Genomic DNA, 16,426 nt, shown 5'->3' on the forward strand with positions numbered 1-16,426 from the left:
TAGGGAGGGCAGCTTGCTTTCAGGATGTGGAGGTGGGAAGGGCTGTGAATCAACGTTTGCCTTTCAGACAGTGGAGTGTTGCCAACTTCATGTCAAAAAAGAAGAAAGTAAGACTCCGTATGTGACAAAGGTTGTTCACGGGTGGATTACAGCTGAGGTTAGACCTGGGAGGACAGGGACGTGCAGAAGGAGGCAGAGACTTGTAAACAACAGGAGAGGGAGGTGGGCCCACTTGAGCTCATATTGGATTTGTTTGATTGAAACGACGGGGGAGTGGATGGAGAGCCCAGACAACGCTGTCATTCTTCCCAGATCTGACCGCTGAAAAGGGAGGAGGGTTTTTTCTAAGCCTCCCAGAGCAGCCGTCGCAGGACATCAGCTCCACGTAACCTGCTGTGGTGCATCACATGGCTAAGCCGCCCCCGAACACCCTGCCGTGGCTCACCAGCGAGCCAGCTCCCGGGGGGCTCTCGCCTCGAGGCCTGGAGGGTCTGATTTGGCCAGTCCTCACTCTCGCAAAGAGCCCCCGTGGGCTGGGGAGGATTCCTTGTGCAGGCAAGCCCTGCTCCCAGTGGAAAAGCCCTGTGCCCTGGCATTTTCCAAGCAAACAAAGTATTAGTGGGGTTTGTTTCCCTCATTGCCATGGAGAGAGTTTCCATTATTTGTTAATGTGGAGTTTCTTTAATTACGCATTTATATCACTCAAGAATTTTACAAATAGCTTCAAGTAGCCTTTTGGCAGGTTAGGGCTGATTTTACTAAATTCCTTGGCCCCTGTGCCTGTAACATGTAGGGGGTACTGTTAAATGTAGCATGAGGAAGACAGTCACCCTAACCTTGATGTATCAGATATACACTTAGAATTAAAATTTGATCTATCACAGAAATCTTCCTAAAGCTGGCTCTTTACGAGCTATATTTTTTGTATTTATGCTGCTTTCTTTTCCTAAGATCACCTTTCTGCGGCACTTCTTACCTACTTTTTTCTTCAATGTGTCCATCGCATAGAGCCAGTGCAAAGTTACCCAGCAAATGCTGGTAAGATTCAGTTTTGCTTTGCCAGCTGGTGTCAGGCAGGGTCAGGCAGCTACCGCTGTGAAAAACAGCGGAGACAAAGATCCAGGAGGAAAACCAGGGAGATTCAGGCTTGCCCCAGGGAGGAGGGAGGCCACGGGGGAGGCTGCTGCGAGGGGCTGTGCTCCAGCACTAGCCGGTGCTACCCAGTTTGCCTCGCCACGGGCAGCAGCCTGGCTTTCCTGGGAGGAGGTTTGCCGGTTCGCTGCAGCCCTGCACGCTGGTGCTCTGGGCCAATGCTGTGCATACTTGGGGCTTTGCCTGTCAGAGACCAGCCTTGCCACTGGGCGCTAACAGCGGCAATCAGGTTGCCCTTAAATAGGCCAGCACCATCACATTTTATCAACTTAGTTGAGCGGGCCTCAAAGTATCACTCTGCAAAGCTGGATAAACCACAAGCCACCCCACAGAGCCTGGAGTTTTGCTTTCGGGCCAAGAGGCAGCACTGATGATGCAATTTAGCTCCACTAAAGACGAAAAAAGTTGTACTTACAATGAGTCTGAGAAAGCTGCTGTTGGTTGTCACCACTGGAGTGGTGACATTATGTTGGTAATCTGCAGCTGAACAAGAGCTTGGATGTCCAGTTCCCAGTAAGGAGCAGCACATCTAGATGCCAGTAGGAGCTCCAGGAGCCTCAGCCTGGGACACTAATGTCCGGTTCTGCTGACAGTGTTTCAGTGCCTGCACCACATGGTGGTCTCATCTCCACGCAACTTAGTCCTGTGTATTTCAGCAAAATGCTCCTTAAAGGCCTAAGCCACAGGAGCAAGGACTGAAGGGGCATGTTTTACTGTCGTGTTGGGGAATGGCTCGGTCTGTCTTGTAGCTGTCCTTCAATCAAGCATTCCTAGGATTAGGTCAAAGCTCTGACACACGTGCTGCAGGAAATGCCACAAGAGGGACGTGGGCCAGCCGGGTTTGCCCTGTGCCTTTTGAGCCAACTTGGGAGCAGACCTAGCCCCAGCCTGCCAGTCTGCAGGATGCTAGATGTTATTTGCTGTCTTGAATTGCGCTCAGCCTCTGAGGGCCTCAACTTTCGCATTGCACAACAGCATCCCCCAGGCAAATTAAAGGGCAATTTAGCCCTCAGCCAATTGCTGGCTACCAGCTAGCAAGGCCTACCCATACAAAAGGCTGAGAAACTGTAGCCTAAAGCCCACTAATGAGAGAAATCAGGGTGTCTCCAATTATTTATGGTAATAATCGTAGAGCAGGACAGAGTTTTGCTGCAGCAGTGTAAGATTTGCCAGTGCACGTCTGTCAAAGCCCAAGCAGCTGGTAACAGCGCAATGTACTGAGTAAAATGGTAATCCTTAGGGCTCCCCTGAGCCCTGGGAAACAAAATAAAATCCTTGCAAGTGCAGAACAACACCCACACCATGATGAACAACTTTGAACAAGGAGAGAGCTCTAAATGAGCTTAGCTACAAATGCAGCTGGATTTGCAGCTGAAACATCAGAGGCTCCAAGAGTTGACAAACACTTCTGCTGCCGGCTTAGCTAGGCGGAATTTGTATAAAGTCACAGTCCCGAGTCTTCCTTGCAGGAAAAGCAGAGCGCAAGGGTGGTGGGTACAAACAGGAGGGGGGAATATTCTCAGTGCCCTGAGATCGAGGACTGAGCTGAAATTCCCCAAACGGTCAGGGTGTGTGAAAAGCACTCTCCATCTGCATCATGTACATCTTTGCAGCCCTCAGTGCCAAAAGGGCAGTAGGGATTGTGCTTTTCCTATTAAGAAGGGCTTGAGGACAACCTCCAGAGAGGCTGCTGCCAGTGCTTCCCAGCAAACAGCCCAGGGAGATGGGCATGAAGAGTTTTGATGAAATCCCACAAAGTCGGCTGTAGAGGCAGTTCAGTTGCTATGCGATGAAATGCACTGATGGCATAAGTTGCACCACGTTTGCAGCTCCATAGCCAGGCTTAGAGTTGGATGTGCTTTTGCATGTAAAGGAAAAAGAGGAGTAGAGTGCAGTGCATGGCAATGTCTGAGTGCAGGGCTGCAGTCCTGCAGCAGCAGGCTTTCCTATCAACACCATCAATTACGTGTCAATCTTAATGAACAAGTAGCAAAATAAATGGGAAGGAGCTGCTAACCAGTGCTACAGCAAAGCTGTAAAGTGAAAGGTCTGTTGATCAGAAAGAGCGAGAGATTGTTTGTTGGATAGAGATTTTATTGGACATGTCTAAGAAACTATTGTGTACGAGGGAGGATTCACGTTATAACCTAAAAGTAGCTCGCTGTGTCTAAAGCCGCTGCTGTAACCTGCATTGAGGTTTCCTATCCTAGCTATGTACCAAGTCACTGTCAAGCACATCAGGAGTAGAACACAAATAATAATGAATTATTATGACTGCCCTCTAACTGATGATTTAGGAAGATAATTCATCAGCGGGCTGCCTTGTGCAGCAGAAGGGCAGTGCGAGGCAGCAAACAATGCCTTGACTCCAGGTCTGCAAATTCCCTGCTAATCCTAAGAGTTATAAAGACTGTGTCTAAGTATTACTTGCTCTTCTTAGTTAATGAGGTTATAATTAGAAACTGAAAATCCTACCACTGGTTAAAGAAGCCAGTGCTGGACAGTTTGCAGCTCCCAGGGAGCGATGTTGCTGCTGTATTTTGAGGATTATCTAATGAGCCGTTCAGCTTGAAGCACTCCGCCGGGGCTGTGTCTGTATTAGAGAGCGGCTGTCCCTCGGCGCCCGGGAGGCAGGCGCGGGGCGCTGCACCCCCCCGGCGCTCCCAGCAAGCCCGCAAAGCTTGTTAGCGCGGTCTCCAGGCCCGCGGTGCCCGGCTCGGCTGTCTGCCAGCCCCTGGAGGTCAGGCCGTGCGAAACCCTGCCTGCGCTGCACCGTGGCTCCGGTACGTGCGGGCTGGACCCCCTTGCTTTCTTTTTTTCCCGGTTTGGCGTGGAGTCAGTGGAGATGAGCAGCGTCCCGGAGGGGATCCCCCGCGGGCTGGGTGCACTCCCGGGGCGGCTGTGGTGAGCTGGGCTCCCGCAGGGAGTCCCCAAACACAGGTGCCCAGCCAGTGTCACCCTTTGAGGGCAGAGGTTTTATTTTCATTTCTTCTTTTGGATTTAATTTAACATTTCTCTTGCTATACTGTGGGTTTGGTTTAGGCTCTTGAAAGGGAGAGGATTGAGCCCTAGATGGGAACAGACCCATCACTGTGAACTGCAGCATGCACGCTGGCTGGGGTCTGCCAAGGAGCACCAGCACGGTGCCGGGCACGGGGCGAGAGCAGCGGTACGGGGACAGAGTGGGGAGCACACCAAGGGCTTTTCTGCAATTTGCTAACCAAAGGCCTCATCGGAGCTAAGGAATAGGAGAGGGGTTGCTTCTGCGAGCCCTGCTCCTGCCGGAGCGAACGTGGCCAGGGAGGGATGCAGGTGCACACGCTGGCGTTCCTGTGGTGCGTCCAGATGTATGCGGGGGGCAGCCCAGCAGCAGCAAGCGGGCATCGCATTGCCCAGGCACTGAACGAGCCCCATGCATTGCCCTTGGTCTCTCTTCTTCCTTATTTTTGCTGCTGTGAGCCTTCTTTTACCTTTCTCTCCTTTCATTCAAGGAGCTTTAGCCCCCTGGGCTTTGAAGGTGACTAGACTTTGTGAAACTTGAAAGGTCAATAAAGCCCACGTCTCATCGGAGAGAGCTGTGTGTTAGAGGGCCTCCCTAACGGGGCTCAGCCTTCTCGCGGCCTGCGGACGGTTAGATATGTCCTTGTGTGCTGCCCGAGGGGGCAAGTACCTGACCCACACTGCTCAAAGTTGCCTTTACCTCTTACGCTGCACAGCCTGCGTAGCCAGGCAAATGCAAGCCACGGATTCAAATTTCTGCCTAACATTAACTAAAGTGTTTTCCTCCCCTTGCAGAACAGTCGTCCTGGTTTAAACCCTCTGCCTTGAATTGCAGCCGCCCTCACTCTAGCCAGGGGCCACACGACGCTGAGGCCCCGGAGGGCCCTGGCAGCGCGGCACTGCTACCCCGGCCGCGGGCAGCGTTGCCCCTGCCGCCTCACCTGCTCCCGGTGCCAGCCAGCACAGACACCCGCGAGGGCATGCGGCAAACCCTGTGTGCGCAACCAGCAATTCCCCGGGGAAATCTCAGCTGGCGCACATCTGGCACCAGGTCCAGCTGTGCCAGTGCCAGTGCCTGTGCCGCACGGCCAGAGCATGGGAGCGGGAGACAGGGCCACGCCGCCCACCTAAAACCTCCCGCCAAACCGCGCCCTGCCCTGCGCCAGAGCCTCGCGCGGCAGGTCGTGACTCACCTGGGAAACACTAATGTGAAGTGAGTGATGCAACGCGCTCCTTTCCAAGCACTAATCATCGCTGATTCGGAGGCTACGGCTCAGGACCCAAAGCGGTGCCTGCCACAAGCGCACCCAGCAATAGCTCCGGGCAGCCCGCCAGCTCCCGCGCTCGCGGCAGCCAGGTGGCGGCACACAGGTACAGGGCAGCGCAGAGCACCTGCGATGATGTCAGGGATGTGAGTGATGTTCAAAGGAAAGTCGTCTAGGTGACACAAACAAAAACTGCCCTCGCTGCCAGATGATGTGGTTCTAAGGTCAGATCTCACAAATGCCGCTCCACTTTATTGAACCCGTTGAACAGTTAACCTAGTTTTTCATTTTCCAGATCACACGCATCCCATAAGAATTTAAAAATTGCCACAGACAAAGAGTTCATGCCATATATCCTCCTGGTAGCTGACAAGAAAACAGCTAATGGAAGAAACAAAATTAAAAAAAAAGCCACATGTAAGTGAGCCCTTTATTAGAAGACTTAAAACCAGAGTAGATCAAAAATACTAAGTGAACAAAATCAGGAGCTCCACGGGTAAACCTTGCTGATAGCTAAAAAGCTATAGAGAAAAATTAATGTCTTGGTCTACACTCTTTACCCACTGTACAAGAATAAATCCTGATCTCCAGCCCTCAGCCTTGTGCCTGAGCCGTGAACATGCAGAGGCACCTCCAGCCCACAGAGTATCAGCGTGGGACCCTGGGCAGGATCTGGCCCGCAGGTGTGGTGGCTCTGCCCAGGACGGCTGGTGTTTGAGGCAGGGAGTGCCCGACCGAGCAAACAGAAACCTTGCCACAGCACTGTTTTATTGGGAAGCTCCTGATACTTGTTGGTTTTCTCCTGAAGCTCCAGCAGCTGAGTCAGGTGAGTACTCGAGTTATCTCAGTTTCCATATGTGAAAAGAGGGGGGAAAACCCAAGCCGCTAGCTCTCGGCGGCCAGGGCTGCAAGGAACCGCTCCTCCTAACCATGAGGAATTAAAGGCGCCGTCTGCATAATAAGCTCAACCCTTCCCTTGAGATTAAATCGATGACCTCAGTCCCCAGATGTTTCTACTTGCTCCTCCGCTTCCCTGCTGCTGCTTGGAGACTCCCTTCAGGGCATGACCCAGGGCTTGGGCACATCTCCGGGCCGCGATGTGGTGGGTGCTGCTGCCACCGCCTGGCGCAGGCATCAGAGGTGGAAATCTCCCCAAAGCAGCTCCTCTGCACGGCCTTCAGGGAACGAAGCCATGCCAGCCTGGCGCAGCTCCACGCACAGCCCTGGGACAAAGCCGAGCACTTGCTGCATAAGGCTGCACCATGCAACAGACAGGGAAACGTGCGCTACTGCACATGGTGCGAATTCATCCTCCCTTGCTCCTTTTTGGGCCACCCTGTTAGTCATCGTTCCCATCCCCACACAGCTGCTTACTGAGTCCTTGTACAACCCACACAAGCTGATGCTCTTCCAGGGAAAACAGTGGGGTCATGGGATCCCTGGCTCAAGCAGAAGAAACCCTATCACACCCGACGCCAATATAAAGGTCTAATTCCTCCCCCCACGAATGCTCACACGTGACTACCCTTTATTTTGTACAGAGCCAGAAGCTTGCACCGCTTCATCCTGGGCCAGTGTCGCGCCGGCGCAGGGGAGATCTGGGGTCACTTGTCCTTTTGCTGCTATTGAATTTGAGGGACAAGCTGTCCCATGTGCGAGAAGCATGTGGGAAGCAGCCAAAGGGGCAGAGAGTGCTCATTTTCTTAGTTTTCCCAAAGCAGTGTGAGGATGGTAAAAGATTTGGGCTGTAGATGTTTTGGGGAGGGGGCAAAACTTGCATTCAAGGCTGAAATGGTTTCCCAAGATCTCAGTGCCTAGTGCACTGATATCATTGGTTTTTGCTCGTGTTGCTAGAAAGCTCAGTGGATTGCACAGCATTCCTGCCAGCTTGAGGCAGAAGCTGGAAAAACAGTTTTTTCTTGGTTAGTGACTAAAATCCAGAACGGCAGGGCTGGCACAGGTTTGGAGGATTATCAGATGTGCTTTCCTGGTCTTGGATTTTTGGTGTTGGATTTGAGGGTCCAATTTGGCTTTGTCTGCTTTCGGTAGACATGGAGAGGTTTTGAGCATATCAGACACATGAGTTATATTTCATAATTCAAGATGCTGAGAAGACAATCTGTCTCAAAATGAAATCCACATTTCAGATCTTTCCTATGGGATATGCACAGGCTGCAGAGACAAGAAACCTGGACATTTTTCCTAATTTTGTCATTGACTCTTGAGTGGACTTGAGTGTTTTGTTTCCCTTTCTGCAAAAAGGAGCAATAACCCTGATGCAGCTTTGCAAAGAAGCCTGAGCTCTGGAGATGAAAAGTGCTATTTTGGCTCTGTTTTGATTTTTGTTATATTCACTTGCCAGACTCCTGTAATTCTTTTGCTTTGCTTGTTTTTTTCAAACAAATGCTGCATTAAAGAAACAACACTTCTACCTAAATTTAGTGCCCTGTGTTTATGAACAATCTGCAATTAGCAAACAATGTGTCTGTGTGCATGATGGCAGTGGAGAAAAAGACCGTATTAGTATGTTTTTCTTCTAAATAAACAACATGCAGGAAAATACAGTTTAGTGGGTACATTTCTGCCTGCTCCAATACCTTTCCTGATGCAAACAGGAGTGTGTGGATATTGATGTAAGCTGCCACTGAACTATTTCACAGATTTCAGCAACACGTTCCCAGGCTCGAGGAGGCCTGGGTGCATCCCTCCCAGCTCCAACATCTCTCCCTGTTGCTCAGCAGGCTTTTGCAGACCTCGTGTGCTGCTGCAGTGATTTCAAGTCAGAAAAGGAAGGCATTGCATATTGACAGGGTCCTTTGAAAATATGTTCAATACCTCTTTCCTCTAGCTGATCCAAAACCCATTCTCACCACTTAACTGAATTTTTTAATGATCTACTTCTGGTGCCCAGGTTTTCTCCCTTGCCCTTTTTCACACAGGATTGGTGCACGTCTGTCTCTCTTCTGATGTAATTCTTCTCTTTCCTCTGCCCTTTCCTAGGGAAGTGCCCTGTAGTGAATTCAATTTTTGTTATTAAAGAGAGTGGTTACTCTCTAATGTGCCAGCTTTGGAAAGGGGAGGAATCTGCATTTTAGCTCAGAGGAAGGAGATTTGCTGCCATCTGCACCTGGTGAGAGAAAGAGCTCCACAGCTGAAGGCAGCTGACAAGCTTCTGCCAAAGATCCCACCTTTGAAATAATGCAGACTACTGATTCTGCACTGCGTAGAAGTCTTAAGTCTACAAATTCATTATCAAGCAAAGTAATTTTAATAGCAGAATTTGTTTGGATCACATATAGCTGGATTTAGGCATGATATAAAATGGCCATTCATACGGCTATGCATATTTCATAGGGTTTTTTTCATTGCCATGGTTTAAGCAGCAAGATCCACTGCATTACTATCCCAGTAACTGAGTACTAAACATGTGGCACAATTCAGATCTCCTACACACATACACAGAAAATCAGAATCAAACTTTTGGAAGTTTTACATCAATTAACACTTTGTCAAGCCATTTACTTTGAGCTGCTAAAAAAAGAAAAAGAAGGAAAAGAAAAATGTGATACTATTTCCTTATTGCATGTGCAAACAACCTGTATTAAAAGCAGAATTTCCCCAAAGCAAAGTCCAGGACTGGGGAGGGATACTTTAGTTGCTGATGGGTGCAATAGATTATGACATTGTGGGTTAACAATGCCATCACACTGACTCACACAACCTATCTAGCTAGCTAAATATACATATAATAGATTTTTAAAATGATGCATACCTTTGGGATGCAGCCAACCGCTGCTATAGATCAGTTCTGTGAGAAATGGGGGTTCCTGGGTGACCCCATGGGCGCACATTGCAGCTGCGAGGAGCTGTCACCACGTCCTGCCCCATGTTGCTGGCCAGCCTGTGCCACCACACGCAGCTGGTGAGGGCTGCTCCACATGCATAACCCAGGTGCTCACCGGGTTCCAGCGCGTGGCGTGCAGCCGCTGGCACCGCTGGTAAAGGCCTTGGTTGCAGTGTTGGGAATCATTTCAGTGCCTCAGCTTCCCAGTCCTGAGCCTGGGAGAGATTAGAAGGGAAGCACGAGCGTGTAACACCTAACATTTCTGTAGCATTTTGTAAGGCAGATCATCCACAGCTCCAAAGATGGAAAGCGCTAGGTAAGAACAGGCACGCCAGCTCTCTGGCCAGCTTTAGCCAGAGGTACGTAGAGATTACGTCTAAGCCGGACGCTTAGAGGCACAATCCACATCTCCAGTCCTCCAGGACAAGGTGGTTCCATCCTGACTGGCTCCTGGCCTGGGCTCACCCCAGCCATGCCTGGGTGCTGCCCAGGGTGCCAGCTGCTAGCATTTGGGCATGAGCCCTGGCCCTGTTTAGTTTACCAGCACACAGCCAGCATTTGCAGGGGGGCGAGGGCAAATGCTGAGCTCCTGATAGGATATTCATCCATGTAATCCACTTAATGCAAGAGCTGTGGGGCACTCTGGCTCCCCTGGGTGTCACGGGGCGCAAGCACGCTGGGTCTCTGCCACTGGGCCTCCAGCTCTATGGGTACCTGACTCAGTTGCAGGAAAACGGAAAACACTGAATTCCCTTCCCTGCTTATTTGTTTTTCATGAGTCATTCCATAAATAACTGTGCAAGCAAAGTGCTCAGCTGTGAAGGTTTCAGTAGCGGTGAAGGAAAGATCCAATGCGGCTGCTTTACTCCTACTATGCACCACCATCTCACAGAGGAGAGGCTTGGCGTTACGAGCTACAGATAAATCTAAAAATAGTCATTATATACCACCATGAGTATGGTCATTTGGTTATAACTGGACAAATACAAAGGCATTATCTAATCAGCATGTAAGTAAGCAATAAAATACCACGTGGTCTTTACTGAAACTTGTTTGTTCTAGTCCAGCTTCTGTCCAGTTTGAACCAGGATCTTGTGCGCTGTGCTACACTGCTCTCAGTAACGTCTCCAGCCCCATCCCTTGCCTTTTGGAAGGCCGTGCTGAAATTGCACAGCTCTGGTTTGGGATCCTCGGATGCTCCTGTTGATCTTACACTGCTTTAAATCAGGAGTAGCTTCACTAGAGTCAGTGGTGCTAGCAGTGTAAAAGTGATAAGAGATCAAAACCTAGCGTAGCATGGTGATTCACCCCCTTGCTATTCTCAGGCTGGATTTGCATAGCTGTTCTGTATGCAAAGGGCAGGGAATATTCAAGACTTGCTGATTCCTTGTCCCATCAGTGCATCAATGCGATCCTTTTATGAATCTTAATGAATCAGTTTAGGGTGCCAATGGGAAGGAGCCGTGTCTACGGGAGCCACACAGAAATCCCTGCTTCTTTTACTACTATGGTTGCAGAAGGAAAATCTTGTTGAAACCTTCCTATGCCAAAATGCTTTGGTGTCACAGGGACCTCTGAAGCATGTTCACATCCCAATAGGCAGTTGGCTGCATGGGCTGAGAGACCCCTGCTCTCCCCTTCTCTCTGACCTCTTCCTGCTTGTTTTCTTCCTGTTGCTCTGAGCAAGCTGCTGAGTAAGAGCAGTTAATTTGGCCTGTTAGCAGGAAATTCTCTATTTTGAGGGTGAGATCAGAGTGTTGTTCCTGCTAAGCAAAAGCAATTTATTTTGCTTCGCTGGCAATTTCATTGTATGAAGGACAGAAGGTTGGGCAGCGTACATGGAGCGTGCCGCTGCTTCCTCGTTTGGTGTGCTAGCAATCTGCTTGTTTTCGTCACACCATCACGATAGCGTATATTACAAATACAATTACACTGGTTTCACAAATTAAGTATTGCAGGTGCTGCAATGAAGAGTGAGTTGAATTATTAAGAACAGGTCGTAAGACTTTTCCACGCCCATTTTCACAATAATTAATCATAATTATTCCATCCTGAGGACTCTAAATTTTAATTATATTTTAAATTGTTGTGAAATGCTTGATCTGACACAAGAGAAAACATAAGAGGGGTAAGCAGTCTGTTTCATCTAGTGGTTAACTAGGATGCTACAGTGGTTAACAGGATGTTCCTTTCAAATCTGTTTTGTTTTAGAAGTTTTATTAGCTAAGGAAGTCTTTTGAGACTTTATCTTCAGCAATGTAAGTTTTTCACATAATTTCTTTTGCTTTGAAGGGCTACGTAGAGATACTTTCATTGGGCTGTAAATGATATTTCCCTTTCAATGTGAAGGACATCTTGCCACCATCTAAACAAAAAGCACAATTCTGATGCCTTTCTTCATAAGCAGTCCCTTCAGTAGGTTATTCTGCATAGTAAAGCCCACAGAAGTGAGAGCAAAATCGAATTCTCTAAGAGCATCTCTTGAAGAGCAAAGCCAGGATTTTCTTTCACAAGTTTTAGTGCAGCAAGCAGAGAATCCTCTCTTAAAAAGTTATGGCAACACTGCACTGACAGTGCCTGTTTTGGCCAGTAGTACATTGCTTTGAAATGGTATGCACTCCTAGATGCACACTAACCTATCTGCTCTGTGTGGGTCACAGTAGCAAACCCCCTAACAACCCACAATGCCCATGTGTTAATTTGTTTTCTTAGATAATTGCTAAGACTTCCTCCTGCCTCTCCTTCTCCCAGAAGATTTAGATGAGGTACCTACATTTTAGGTGGCTTAAGTGAGGGGATGTGAATCTTGCTTTATATAAATATGCAAAGAAGAAGCTGTAGAGCTTCTAGTTTAACTGCACAAAGATTTAGGGTTAGGATTCTTTGGTTCACTCTGTGTAGATTTTGTGGCTTTGGTAAGACAAAGCAGTTAGTAAGTCAACAGGTTACTAGACTTCCTCCATGCAGAAGGCATCTCATGCTGTGCTTTGCCCAGCTTTCCACTCTTTTCATACAATTTGGCAACCTCCAGCGGCACTGGAATCAGGGGAACATGAGAAGCTGCTGTGCTCTCCTTGCCCCTCCTGAGCGCAGCACATCAAAGAAGGGGGCCAGTCTCCCGACTCACACTCTTCTTCCATGTTCTTTGCATTAAGGCAGCTCTTGTTGTTTGCCCACAAAAATGCAATCTCGTTATTATTTTAAAGTTCTAGGGGGAAGAATGCTCCCCTTTGAGTCATTGCTTTTTCCTAAGGCTATTTGTATATTTGGAAAAAAACAACAACAACACAGTTTTTCTGATGTGAAACGTTGAAGCACTCAGGTACAAGTTCTTCTAGTGCTGCCCAAGCAGAAACCCTCTTGGGTGAAGAGACTTCTACTAGTGACTTTCTTACCAAGATGAAATGTCTGAGGTGTGTCAATCTATCTCATGTTGGCTCTGCTTGAACCACTGCAGAGGAGGTCTAACTCCACCTGTGCGGAGAGTCTAGCGACAGTCTGATAACAGGAGGGAAGAACTTTGCATTGCCAAGGAGCAAGTAGCACAACTTGAGGTTGTTTGGTGGAGTCAGCCTGCAATGTCAGAATGTGCAACAGCAGCTAATTGAACTGCTGGCCACTTTCACACTTCCACTAAGGTTTAGAGCAGGGATTCATTTTGTGTGAGGTCTTTTTGTGCATGGGAAAAAGAAGCTTAACTAATAGACAGTGTAATTAAATAGCAGGTAATTGCCATTTTCACTTCCTGTACCCGGCCCTAGGAGGATAATAACAGGTTAGGCCATATCAAAATGTTCCTGAATACCTTTAGTGACAAGACAGCAGAAGTTGTCTATTAAAATTTCCACAAAATCACGGCTCAGCAATATATGTTGGTACTTGACATTTCAGGCCTTGTTCTAGTTAGACAGTTCTTTGGTAGTGTTCATGAACAATGGTTTGAGAGGAAATAGTTCCTATGTCATCTTTGTTTCAATTTGCTTCCAGAAATATTATGAAATCCTCTGTTCCTCTCCAGTAACAATGGTTACACGAACAATCCCATTTGCAGACTGTCTCCTTTTGTGAAGAACTACTCAGAAAGAGGAGTATGGGGTAAACAACAAGCTTTTTATGGACAATGCAGAACAGATAAAAATAGGACCTTCTTCTCCATCAGCCATCTGGTGATAAAATAGAGCTGTGTGCAGCATAACTGGTCAGTCAGAAAGCTATTATTTATAGAGCACTGTAGATGAGCATCACGCTTTACAAGGGCTGAATCTGTTATGGAAAACGGAATTCATTCCCTAAAGAAATTATATTCCAGAGCAATCGTATTATAAACACATGACCAACAGGTGGAAAATGGCAGCCCTGTAGTGCCATGCAAACAGAACAAGTGTGATCACTTTAGTTGTTCATTTGTTTCCTCTCCTCCCTTGCCATTTTCTATTGCTAGGATGATACTGCTGATGAGTGCTGCCGTAGTGCCTACAGGCCAGTGGTCCATGCAGCCAGGCACTGCCCAAAAAGATAACAAAGAAACTCTCCTACTGCAAAGGACAAATGTTTGGTTTTTTTTCTATCGAACTCCTTCCTCTTTCCATCATATAATTCCTGTTCAGCAAGAAACATGAGAACAATTTTTAATTCATTAGAATGGCTGGGACATTTCCCCTCTTGTGGGAAAAATAAATACAAATGTTGGCTGTTGGTTCTCACCAACTCCTACTCATTTTGTGCCTTGGTGCTTTGGGAATTACAGTGCAGGTTAATAATAAAGAAGGACAAAAATGATGCATCAAGAACTTGAAACTCATTTTAGTCGTAACAGCTTAGCTTACTACAGAATAATGCAGTGTTGCAGTGCTGTGTATTCATTGCTATATCGGTAGCAGCCTGGGTTACAGCAAAGGATGTGTCTCTCCTGGAGCGAAAATGGATGACTGTTGATATTTCTGATGGGATGGTTATGGTGTGCAAGTACCATGTAGGTTTGGTATAGGCCACATGCAGTTCAGAGGTCTCACGCTCAGGGGCCGCTGCAGTGTGCCTGGGCAGTGGTGCACGGCCCCAGCTGCCTCTCTCGTCTCTGCAGCTCAGCTCAGCAGACACTCAGCCTCTCCAGCCCTGTTGGTAGTATCCAAAATAAAGGCAGATTCTGCCTTTTTCTGGTGGGCTGCCCCTCCACTTTGCAGCAGGATGGACATCATGCTCCTCCTCCTGCCCTGAGGGTCCAAGTGGCCCCTCTTTGCATGCTTGCCACCACGCTGAATCCTAGGAGACCTAGTTAAGAAGTAAGCACAGAACATGATTTCTTCTGTCAAGATGCCCAGTACTGATTTCCTACGCTGACCACAAATGAGCAAGTAACATTCCCAGCAAAACCTGGAGCTATAGGTTTGGAAAGTTTTGGTGCTGCAGACATCCTTAGCAATGTGAAATCCTGTTTTTCATTGTGCGATGACTTCGTTTGAATAAAAGCTTTGTACTGTGTGGGACCCCATGGTTTTGACTATCCCCTGTGTATAATTTTCTGCTGCAGTTAAGGGCAATGCATTGTGTTCATTTTGAAGCCTCCTGCCTGGATACATTGCTTGCTGCTGCATCTGTAAGATTACTACAGGAGCACTTCTGAAAAGACTACCACAGAACTGAAAATGTTTGCAAGGGGAGGCTGACCCTACCTGCTCATCCCAGTGCCGCTGAACGCTGCCGCTGACTGCTTGTCTCTGGCTCAAGGCAGTCAGAAATCAACAGGAGTTTTGACCAAAGAAGAGCCAGAGCACTTGGGCCCCCTGTGCTGGGGTTCAGACTACCCCAGGCACGCACAGCAGGTGCTCAGCTGTTTTATCTCACAAAAAAGTCACATGCCTTGATGGATTCAAGCCCTGTTCAAGTGCCTGGCTTGTTTTTCCTGTCCGTATGCAAAGCTCAGAGCTGCAGCTTGTGCTCCCTCTTGGTGTCCCCACTTCCCTGGTGTCATGATCTGGCCAGGCTCCACCACAGCCCTGCTCTGGCTGGGTCTCTAGGGAGGGGAGTGGGGCAAACAGGACAAAGTATCTGTGAAGAATCTATTAAAATAATCTTCTTGATAGTTATGGTGTTTGCATGAGTAATGGCCACGGTGCTTTCCCTGGATTATGCCATCCCAAACTTGGGAATGGCCATAAGGCATGTCTGCTTTACACTATAGTGAGCAATACTGGAAAGTGCTGGGTGGGGCAGGGAGGGGGACAGCTATTATGTACACATGGTCATTACACATGCAAACACGATATTAAAAATAGAGCTGGGTGAATACTCCCAAGCATTTCTCTGACTAGCCATTGGAATTAAAGAGAGACATGGGTTTGGCTAGAGTCCCATCCATTTTGTTCATCACTTCTGTGATCGTTTCAGTGTGAGAGAAAAATGCCTGCAGAAAATGGATAATAAACTCATGTGTGTGGGTGTTTACATGAGAAAGTTTTGCTCCATATGGGGTGGGACACTATTCAACACAGCAGTAGTACAGGATTCCTAAAACCTCTTGCTATGGATTTGCATCTCTTCCTCAATGTGCAGAAGTTGTTGAGATGCAATTGCAATAAGTGAATACAAATCATCTTGAAGAGCACTGAACGAAGAGGGCTCCTGAAAGATTAATTCACACAGGGTGAATAGTGAAGATCAGCACAATAACTCCAGATGAAAGCAGTGCCCTGTAATTTCACCCATCATTGTGAGAGAGGCTTTCCATCCCAGGAACAAAATGGAAAAAATGTGAACCTTGTGACTTAGATTTATCAAACTGCAACAGGATGCAGAAGAAAATTTAAAGGCCAAGGACCCTCAGGGTGAAAGGCTGAAATTGATCCTGAAAATTCAGCAGGGGTGAAGAGAAGAGACACAAAAATGATTTGAAGACTTGAGAAAAAGTCCTTATCCATGAACAGTTCAATCTGTTAGTTTATGACAAAAAGAGAGATTGAGAGGTGATGTGATTAGGGTGTAAAGATACTTTCACAAGGAGAAAGCAGTGCACTCTAAAAAGGCTCTACAACCAATACTGCCTCATTGTTTCCTTGTATTTTCCCATCTGTCTTTCATATAAAACCAAGTAATATATAAGGAAGAAACAGAAGACAGACCTGGGTGAACTTTTCATAAATTCATTTGACTTGAATATCTGACGTGATTA

The sequence above is a fragment of the Apteryx mantelli genome, chromosome 3, assembly GCF_036417845.1.
Source record: "Apteryx mantelli isolate bAptMan1 chromosome 3, bAptMan1.hap1, whole genome shotgun sequence".
NCBI classification, from domain to species: Eukaryota; Metazoa; Chordata; class Aves; order Apterygiformes; family Apterygidae; genus Apteryx; species Apteryx mantelli.